We start from the raw sequence: 9,860 nt of genomic DNA, 5'->3' as shown, positions 1-9,860 counted from the left end.
AATCAGAGTGAGGAAGTGGCAACCCAGAGAACATGGACTCTCAGAAAAGATGAGAATTTGCCTTGCAGATAGGCTCAGAGTCGAGAGAGGGTGAGGTAAGAAAGGGTGACCAAGCCAAGGGCTTAATATGAAAATCTGTCTGCAGAGGGACAGACAGATGTGGAGAAAAGGAGGCCCAGTAAACCATGCACGTGGAGTTAACCTTTGGTTAGAATGACTTATGGCAGCATTTCCTTAAATATGCTCTGGAAAATACCAGTCCTGCAAAACAATAGCATTATGTGGAGGGAGGGGGAAGTAAAATTTCCATAGTCAAGTAAGTTTGAGAAATATTGAAATACACAAATGTACTGAAACACTTCCTAGCATCTTTATTAAATTAGTTTACATTCTGAATCTCCAAGAAGGGTATTTAGCATGCAGAATTTTAAAAATTTATTTGACCGTAGTCTTGTTTTCAGTGAATATCTTGAGAGACTAGTGTTCCACTAATGTGTTTGGACAACGCTGACTTGGAATGTGAGCTCTGCTTTAGGTGAGAGATGGCCATAGAGAAAACAATAACAGAAGAGTTATAATTTGGAGAACTCAGAACTTGGACCACTTCAATAGCCCCATGACTGGTCTATTTGCTTCTATTCCTGTCCTTTCTAACATTCCCTGGTGGCTCAGATGGTAAAGAATCTGCCTGCAATGCAGGACTCCTGGGTTCAGCCCCTGGGTCAGGAAGAGCCCCTAGAGAATGGAATGGCAACCCACTCCAGTATTCTTGCCTGGTGAATTTCATGGACAGAAGAGCCTGGCAGGCACAGTCCATGGGGTCACAAAGAGTTGGACATGACTGAGTGACTAACCCACTGTCCTCTCCAATCTATTCACCACACAATTGCCAGAAAATCTTTTAAAAACATAATTCCCATGCTGTCAGTCATTTGATAAAGACTCTTTAATGACTATTCATTGCTCTTAGAATAAAACTGAATCTCCTTGCCATACCAACAAGGCTCTATGACAAATGATCTGGCTGCTTCTCAGCTCTTCATTCTTCTCCATATTTCCCTTTTTCTTACTACACTCAAGCCTCACTGACCTGGCATGTGCTAAGCTTCTCTCTCTCCCTCTTTTTTTTTCAGCAGGGTGGACAGGATGGGGTTGTACAACATATATGCTTCTTTCTACCTAAATTATTCTCTCAGCTTGCCACATTACTGATTTCACCTCATCCATCAGAGTCCTTTCTTGAATAGCCTTGCTAAGTGATTCTCTATCAGCACACTGTTAGTTCCCATTATGGCATTTATCACAAAACTGCATATTTATTATTTGTTTCATAGAGATTATAAACTTCATGAGAGCAGGAAGTTGTCTGTTGTATTTACTAATGTATATTCTGTACTGGCAAAAAGCCTAATATAATACTTTGTGGGTGCTCAAAGTTGTTGAATGAAGAATGGAAGTTATCCTAACATTCTATAGACTTGCTAGTAGCATATTCTAACTTGAACCTGGGTTAGAACAGAAAGCTAGACAGGGCCTTTAGCTCCCATGGAGGCCCAGAAAGCTATGGAAAGTATTCTAATTTGGGCAAAGATGATAAAAGCAGAAGAGAATTAGGAAGCAAATAATGGTCTTTTCCATCACAGTAGACCACATGATATATGCTATAAACTCAGTAATCTGCAAACCAGAAATAGAAAAATTGCCTTTTTCTACCCAGAATTTCTATCTTTAGTTGCGTCTAATTACCAAAACTTGTGTGAAGCGCCTAATGCTAATTCATAGGCTCCACTTGTACTCAAAGTGGCAAATAAACAATAGTGAAGGCAGTATGGGTGGGTAAGGACGGAAAGTTCACTATGTTCCGATACACAAGCTCTCATGACTTCTGTGGGCCCTGGGCGTTTCTGACCTCATGGGTCCCTTCCTCCAGAAAAACATTAACAGCAGCTTTCTGTTTTCTGTAGTGAACCAGTGTAGCAGGACTGAAGACGAGGGTGGAAATAGCAGAATGGTAAAGTGCATACGCTTTGGAACTAGATGAGGCCCAGATCAGCATCCAGTCAGGTCACCTTGTTGCTGTTCAGTCGCTCAGTCGTGTCCTGCTCTTTGCGACCCCATGGACTGCAGCACGCCAGGCTTCCCTGTCCTTCACCATCTCCTGGAGCTTGCTCAAACTCATGTCCATTGAGTCAGTGATGCCATCCAACCATCTTGTCTTCTGTTGTCCCCTTTGCCCCCTGCCTTCAATGTTTCCCAGCACCAGGGTCTTTTCTAATGAATCAGCTCTTCACATCATGTGGTCAAAGTATTGGAGCTTCAGCTTCAGCATAGCCCTTCCAATTAATATTCAGGATTGATTTTCTTTAGGATTGATTGGTTTGATCTCCTTACAGTCCAAGGGACTCTCAAGCATCTTCTCCAAAATCACAGTTCAAAAGCATCAATTATTTGGTGCTTGGCCTTCTTTATGGTCCAACTCAAGGTCACCTTGAGGAAATCTTTAATCTCTTTAAAACCTCAGTCTCCTCACTGGTAAAATGAGGCAAATGAAATTATCTATTTCTTAGGCATGTTGTGAAGTTAAATGAGATAATGAATTTAAAATGCTTAGTGTGGTTCCTGGAGAAGGCAATGGCACCCAACTCCAGCACTCTTGCCTGGAAAATCCCATGGATGGAGGAGCCTGATGGGCTACAGTCCATGGGGTCGCTAAGAGTCGGACATGACTGAGCGACTTCACTTTCACTTTTCACTTTCATGCTTTGGAGAGGGAAATGGCAACCCACTCCAGTGTTCTTGCCTGGAGAATCCCAGGGACGGGGGAGCCTGGTGGGCTGCTGGTGGGCTGCCGTCTATGGGGTGGCACAGAGTCGGACACAACTGAAGCGACTTAGCAGCAGCAGCATAATGAGGGTGATCACAGCTCCTGCCTGCAAACCTACTTATACCGAATTCTTGTTTGGAGTGGGAAGTTGCACAGCTGGGGACAGTTTGGTGCACAGAGAAATTATTATTAACAGTTATTCCTAATAACCTTTCTGTTTTATTTCAACTGTGAAAGAGTTATATGACTTAAACTACAAGAGGAGAAAACAATTTATTCCTCTTAGTTCATAAGAAAAGAGTTTCCATCTCTGCCTCTAGAGAGAGGCAAGGCCTCCCAGCAGCTGTTCAGTGCTAATTAACAAGGGAGCACTGGCTACTGCAAAGGTCTGCTTCCTAGCTGAGAGTTATGCTAATAGCATATGCCAATTATGCTAATATTATGCTAATACCCACTTCTAAACTTACTTTCTTTTCTTTTTCTTTTTTTCCTGGACAAAACTTCTTTCTTGATTAAAGAAACAGCCTAATTCCTGACCCAAGCTGAAGGTTAGCAGTTATTACTGTTATGATGAAGGATGTTTCTCTCATCTTCTGTTGTCAGAGAAGTCAGATAGGGAATAGAAAGAATATTGTAGAAGGAGACTGGAGTCCTGGGTCATAGATTAGAATTTAACACATATGGTCTTGGGAAATATTCTTCTTCACTTTCTTTTTTGCATTTCTTTCCTCACTTTCCCATTCTACTTTCCTTTAGAACTTATTTTTTTTCTCTATGAATGGCCTATCCTAATAGTTGTTGGTAAGATCATTTTGTAAAAGGTGTGGCCCATAGTTGTCCTGCATTGGAAGTACCTGGAGAGCTTCTTTAAAATGCAGCATGATATTTAGTCCAGAGAAATCCCAAGTGCCCTTTACCCAGTTTCTCCCAATAGTGACCTCTTGTGAAACCATAGGATAGTATCACCCCTAGGACACTAGCATTGATACAGTAAAGAAACAGACAATTTCCATCACCACAGGAATAGCTCATGTAGCTCTTTTTTTCATGTAGCTCTTTTACCCTGCTCATTCTTCCTGTTTCTTAAAACTTCTGCCAACACTTACTTGTTCTCTATTTTTATAATTTTGCAATTTCAAAAATGTTATGTAAATGGAATAATGTAAATACAACCTTTGAGGACTGGATTGCCACTCAGCATAATTCCCTGGATATTCAGCCAGGTTGTTGTGCATGTCGATAATTGGTTCCTTTTCATTGCTGGTTAATATTCCATGATGTGGGTGGACTACACTTTGTTTAACCATTCACTCACTGAAGGACATTTAGTTCTATTGTTGTTTATTATGAACAGAGCTGCTATGAGTATCTTTGTTTAAAAATGCAACATGATTCTTAGTCTCCAGCCCAGACCTACCAAACCAGAATATGTGGGGATAGGACCTAGATGTTGGCATTTGAACAGAACCAGGGGAAAAATAAATCAGCATTTTATTTGTTCTAGAGCTTAATATATAATTAACCTAGTATAGCTTAATATATAATTAGCCATGGAAATGGAAATGGCTTTGGACTAAATGGAAGATGCGTGGTTTGCTGTAACTCAAAATGAATAATTTCCTCACAAGCTTTTCCTAGCTTTTGTGTAGAATGGCTGTCACATGTTATTCATGTTAGTTACATAACCAAAGATTCTCTTTGTGAGCAAGGAAAAGAAGGATCAGACTCCTACACTCTTATTGAAGTTTATAGTCATTTAGACATCCAGTTCCTCATGAAGGATTTATCCTCTTTCCTGGGAGCAAAATACAGAAACTAGTTTTTAGGGTTACACTCTGTGGTCCAAAAGTAGAATTCAAACCCCAAAGACCATGAATAAAGATGTGCCTTATTATAAGAGGGAGCTGTGATATGCCCTGGGAGAGAAGGCTCAACAATATTTTAGATACGTCATATGTGCAGGTGGATAACAAAGGAAAGAAACTCTCCCAGATTTGGGGTCCCTTGGGGGAGGAAAGGAACTCTCACAATGTAAGGAGATATTTTGGTTTTTTCCATAGCAGCATATTTGCTCCAGTGGGAAAGATCCCTTCAACCTGCCTGAAAGGTCTACCTGGCATTAGCCAATTTCCTTAGGTAGAGGTCCCTGCCTCTTGCTTCTCTTGTCCCTTTTTGCATGACTGGATGTCAGCATGAAGGCAGACATCTTCTGTTCTCTGAAATAATCATCCAGGATTCCTGCTTTCATAATTCAGGTATGGAGACATCCAACCTTGGAAAACCCAAGATTTTCCCTTTTTGTCATTATTCACATCCTAGGTCATCTTTTACTTGTTCATTCATAGACCTAAATCTAGGGATTAGAATGGAAGTGGATGGTTGAAAATCCTTGGATAATACTGGACCCTAAATGGAATTTCACTTTCCCAGTGGTATTTCACTCCTGACAGCACTAGTCTGTGTGCATGTTATTCCACCTCTAATATTACTATTGCTGAGCATTCTGCAGCTGTGTTGAAGTTATTCATTTATGTGGTTTGGGCCAGTTTCTGAGAAACAGGCAAAACTAGGGAGCAGAGGAATCCATCAATGTTAGATTTAAACAAAGAAATTTATAATCTTTTTGGACTTGTCGTCTTGCTTATTGCCAGGATAGATAGAAAAACAGAGTATGGAAATGATACAGATACACAGAAGATATAGAAAAACCCTAATTTTCAGAGGGGGAACGTGGGGCTAAGAAGTCACCAAAGTTAGTGGCTTTAGTGTCTATTCTGTGGAGTTTTATCAGTTTCCTTTTAAGTATTATTTCTGTGCTTGGTTTTTGTTTTTCTAGATTTTAAAAAAATCATTCAAAGGGTTCCGAAAGCAGAAAATTTGCTCCATTTTAGGTGAATTTTCTATACTTCTCAAAAAACAAAAGTGTGTTTAGTGATCCTGGTTGCTGTTGTTCAGTCTCTAAGTCATGTCCAACTCTTTGTGACCCCTGGACTGCAACACACCAGGCTTCCCTGCCCTTCACTATCTCCTGGAGTTTGCTCAAATTCATGTCCATTGAGTCGGTGATGCCACCCAATCGTCTCGTCCTCTGTCACCCCCTTCTTCTTCTGCCTTCATTCTTTCCTAGCATCAAGGTCTTTTCCAATGAGTTGGCGCTTTGCATCAGGTGGCCAAAGTATTGGAGTTTCAGCTTTAGATCAGTCCTTCAGATGAACATTATGCTTGATTTCCTTTAGGATTAACTGGTTTGATCTCCTTGCTGTAGAAGGGACTCTCAAGAGTCTTCTCCAGCATCACAATTCGAAAGCATCAATTCTTTGGTGCTCAGCCTTCTTTATAGTCCAACTCTCATATTTGTATATGACTACTGGAAAACCACAGCTTTGAATACAGGGACCCTTGTCAGCAAAGTGATGTCTCTGCTTTGTAATATGCTGTCTAGTTTTGTTATAGCTTTTCTTCCAAGGAGCAAGTGTCTTTTAATTTCATGGCTGCAGTAACCATCTGCAGCAATTTTGGAGCCCAAGAAAATAAAATCTGTCATGCGACGAATAGATTCAAGGGATTAGATCTCTAGACAGAGTGCTTGAACAACAATGGACAGATGTTTCTAACATTGTACAGGAGGTGGTGACCAAAACCATCCCCAAGAAAAAAGTCATCCTGGTAGTAGTATTTGGAAATGCAAATTTTGTTTGACATTATTTCTGAATTAGATTCTTCTTCCTCAGAATAAGAGTAGAAATGTTCCCATGTTTTTGAAGTTGTTCTCATTATTTTACTAAGAAAGAAAAAGGAAGAACATAGTTTACAAAAATTTTCATGTGAACAAATATTTAATAATGTTTTTCCCTCAACTTTCCTACTGCTTAAATATGCTACCAAAGTTAAAATAATAATATTGGTCTAAACATATTAAATTGTGATTGTCGTATTTTTTAAATATTTATTGAAATGAAACTATATTTTAATATTTTGATTTATTTTACAAAATAAGACTTTAGGTAAGGATCTAACTTTACTTTTTTTCCAAATAGTCACAAATCACATGACACCATTAAAAATATGCTTCAATTTTTCACATACTAAATTCTTTTCCATGTAATAAATTCTTATATAAAAATTTTTATAAAAATCCCCTTTTGTTCCATAGATATCCTTACTAATTCCTGATTTCTTTACTAATTCCTAAGATCTCCTGACTAACTCCTAGGAATGTTGTAATAATTGCAGGTTTTGTGGTGTATTTTAATATGTGGTAGATCAAATAAATATCCCTTTGGTATTCCAATTTTTCTTCAGAACATTCTTGGCTTCTTTCAGATTAATGTTAGAATGATTTTGCAAAGTTTCAAAAATATCTGGTGGGATTTTTTTTTTAATTAGAATTTCATCAAACCCATAAATTAGGTTAGGAAGAATAATTGATTTTCCCAGTCCAGGTCATGGTAGGTGTTTTCCTACACTCAATTTAAAAATATATCTCTATAAACTATATAATATTACATATATGGATCCAGTGTATTTTGTATTTAATTATAGATTTTCTTTGAGGATGAAGTAGGAGTGTGGGGAGAAAACTTTTGCATTACTTTAAATGCTCCTGATGCTAATGCTAGTTTTCCCGTTCTTTTTGTAATGTAACTTTTGATAATGGAAGGTTATTTAAAGACTTAATTATCAACCTTTAGCAGAACAAACTATCCAAAGCATGTGAGGAACTCCAGATCATAGTATCATGGAAGACAAGTTTCCAGCTTCTAAGACACCAAATGTGATGTGTTCTTAATTGCCTGTCCAGAACCTTTTAGCCAGAAAGGGCATTTTACCCCTAATTTTCTTGTGAATGCATAACGGTTACCGTCAGTGACCATTTGCTTCAAGTCCTCTGTGGCATTTTCGGAATTGGAGTACATTCAGCAACGCCAGCATTAAAGTCTGTCCCTGTATTGCCCGTCTTAGGCAATGGTATTACTGCAGTTAAAACTTCAGGATTCTCTCTCACACCCTGTCTTACCCCCTTTCCTCACTTAAACTCACCCTTGCCAACCCCCCTTGGATGCACCAACAGTGTTTTTTCAGTTGTGTCTTTTCTCATTCCCACATTTCAAAGCCTCCCATAACTCTGCAGTCATCTCCCACTAGTGTGTCCACACCACTAGTTTTCACCTTTACTGTAGCCAAAGTGATCTTCTTAAAACTCATGTTCCAGCCTGACACCCTCCTCACTTGCTTAAGCACAGGATAAATCCAACAGGCAGGAGGAGCTGTATTTTACAATACTGTGTTGGGTGCTAATCATGCAGAGATAAACAAGACGTCAACTTGTACCAAGATGTTAAGGAATGATTAAAGGCCAGATGTGTCAGCATCATGGACCAGTTATCTGACCACTCTGTCAGATAACTTCCTACCTGTCCCCTGACATCCACATATCCTGGACTCCTGAGAAAATATTCACCTTGACTCTATCTGGCTTTACTCTAGCTGTTCCTATGCCTGACCTGCTCTTTAGGGCAAAATCCTACCCTTCTTTCAATATGAGATTCAACGTCTTGTGAGATATGAAGCTTTACTCAGTGCTTGTCCCTCTTTTAACGCCGTAGAAGGTAGAGCTAGCTACTCCCTGACTGCTGTTCCCCAGCAGTTAGTTCACAGCAGGAGTGCAGCACAAAGGCACTGTAGCTTATTTGTCTCATTGTCCGTCTTCTCAGCTTTACTGTGGTTGTTGCAAAGCAGAGGCTCTGACTCAGTCACCTTTCGACACTTTTGCTCCAGTACATTCCTTGCCTTACAGATAACATTGAAATGCTCAAGTCTGTGAGAGGAAGTCAACAAGCAAATGAGGTGCTGAAGCCTTTTTACTTTTTTGAAAAATATAGGGTAGTGCTTTCTTAAGGCAAAAATTCAACTTATTTTTTTGCATTTTAGAGTTGTATGTACTTCTTGGCCTCAGTGAAAACAGCTTGAAAACAACATAGCATTCGGAATCAGAAAAACTGAATTTAGTTTGCATTACTATATGAATTTGAACAAGTCGCATAACCTCTATGTGACTTAGCCACCTCCACTATATTATAAGAATATCTGCCTACCAGGGCTGTTTTGAGAGTTATGTGAAATTATACACAGAGAAAGCTGAAAAAAAATTTAATGAGAAAGCACTGTAAATGTCAGTGTAATTTTCATTATGGTCATTTTTGTATGTAAATAGAGATGATTTTACTTTTCAGAAATTTTAGAAATAATTTTGTAAAAGTAAAGCCCATGTAAACACGCACACACAAACACACACGCAGGGTTGGCCAAAGTGTTTATTTAGCTTTTCCTTAACACCTTATGGAAAAACCCAAACAAACATTTTTGCCAACCCAATACTTAATGACACTTTTGTCTAAGTTTGTCTAGGCTTTCTAATTTCTGAAATATCCTGGGAAGGGGGTACTCAATTTCATTTCCCCTTCTTAATTTTTGGGTTTTCCTACTTGGTCTCTGCAGCTTAGAGTGCATATGTGACAGGGATAGTATTTTGGATCCTAATCTGTTTTCCCCTCTCCCTGGACTTTTCCATTTTCCTCCTCTCTATTCAAGCAGATAGCTGATTGTGTACTTATTGGCTCAGGGGTGGGACATAAAAAGACGGAGAAGAGAAAGTACAAGCCTTTCTGGCTTTTGAATTTTAAAGAAAGAATTCTGGGCATAGAACTTGAAATAGTGAGGAGCGTGGAGCTATTCTCCCAGATTCAAGTGATTTTTCTGGGCTGGAGAAAGGAGAGGAGAAGAGAAAGAGAAATCCATGGGCTCCAAAAGCAGAGGCTACCTGTGTCCTGCTTCCAAAAGAAGTACTCCTAGAAGGGGTGGCATGGGTCCATGAAAAAGAGCTGATTAGGGTGTCTAGAAATACTACTTCTCTAGCCAATTGGGCTTCCCAGGTGGCAAGTGGTTAAGAATCTTCCTGCCAATGCAGGAGACTAAAGAGACATGGATTTGATTCCTGGATCAGGAAGATGCCCTGGAGTAGGAAACATATTCTTGC

At 39.3% G+C, this 9,860-nt stretch overlaps 1 protein-coding gene across 1 annotated transcript in view; it reads left to right on the top strand.

Moving 5' to 3' along the window:
• HPSE2 (heparanase 2 (inactive)) overlaps positions 1 to 9,860 on the top strand; it is a gene marked incomplete at its 5' end in the record, with an annotated part of 275,793 nt that overhangs the window by 24,715 nt on the left and 241,218 nt on the right. The window lies entirely within an intron of this gene.

This window comes from Bison bison, unplaced genomic scaffold, assembly GCF_000754665.1.
Source record: "Bison bison bison isolate TAMUID 2011002044 unplaced genomic scaffold, Bison_UMD1.0 scf7180017862979, whole genome shotgun sequence".
Lineage (NCBI taxonomy): Eukaryota > Metazoa > Chordata > Mammalia > Artiodactyla > Bovidae > Bison > Bison bison.
The sequence above is the reverse complement of the archived record's forward strand: the minus strand, read 5'-3'. Positions and strand labels throughout refer to the sequence as shown.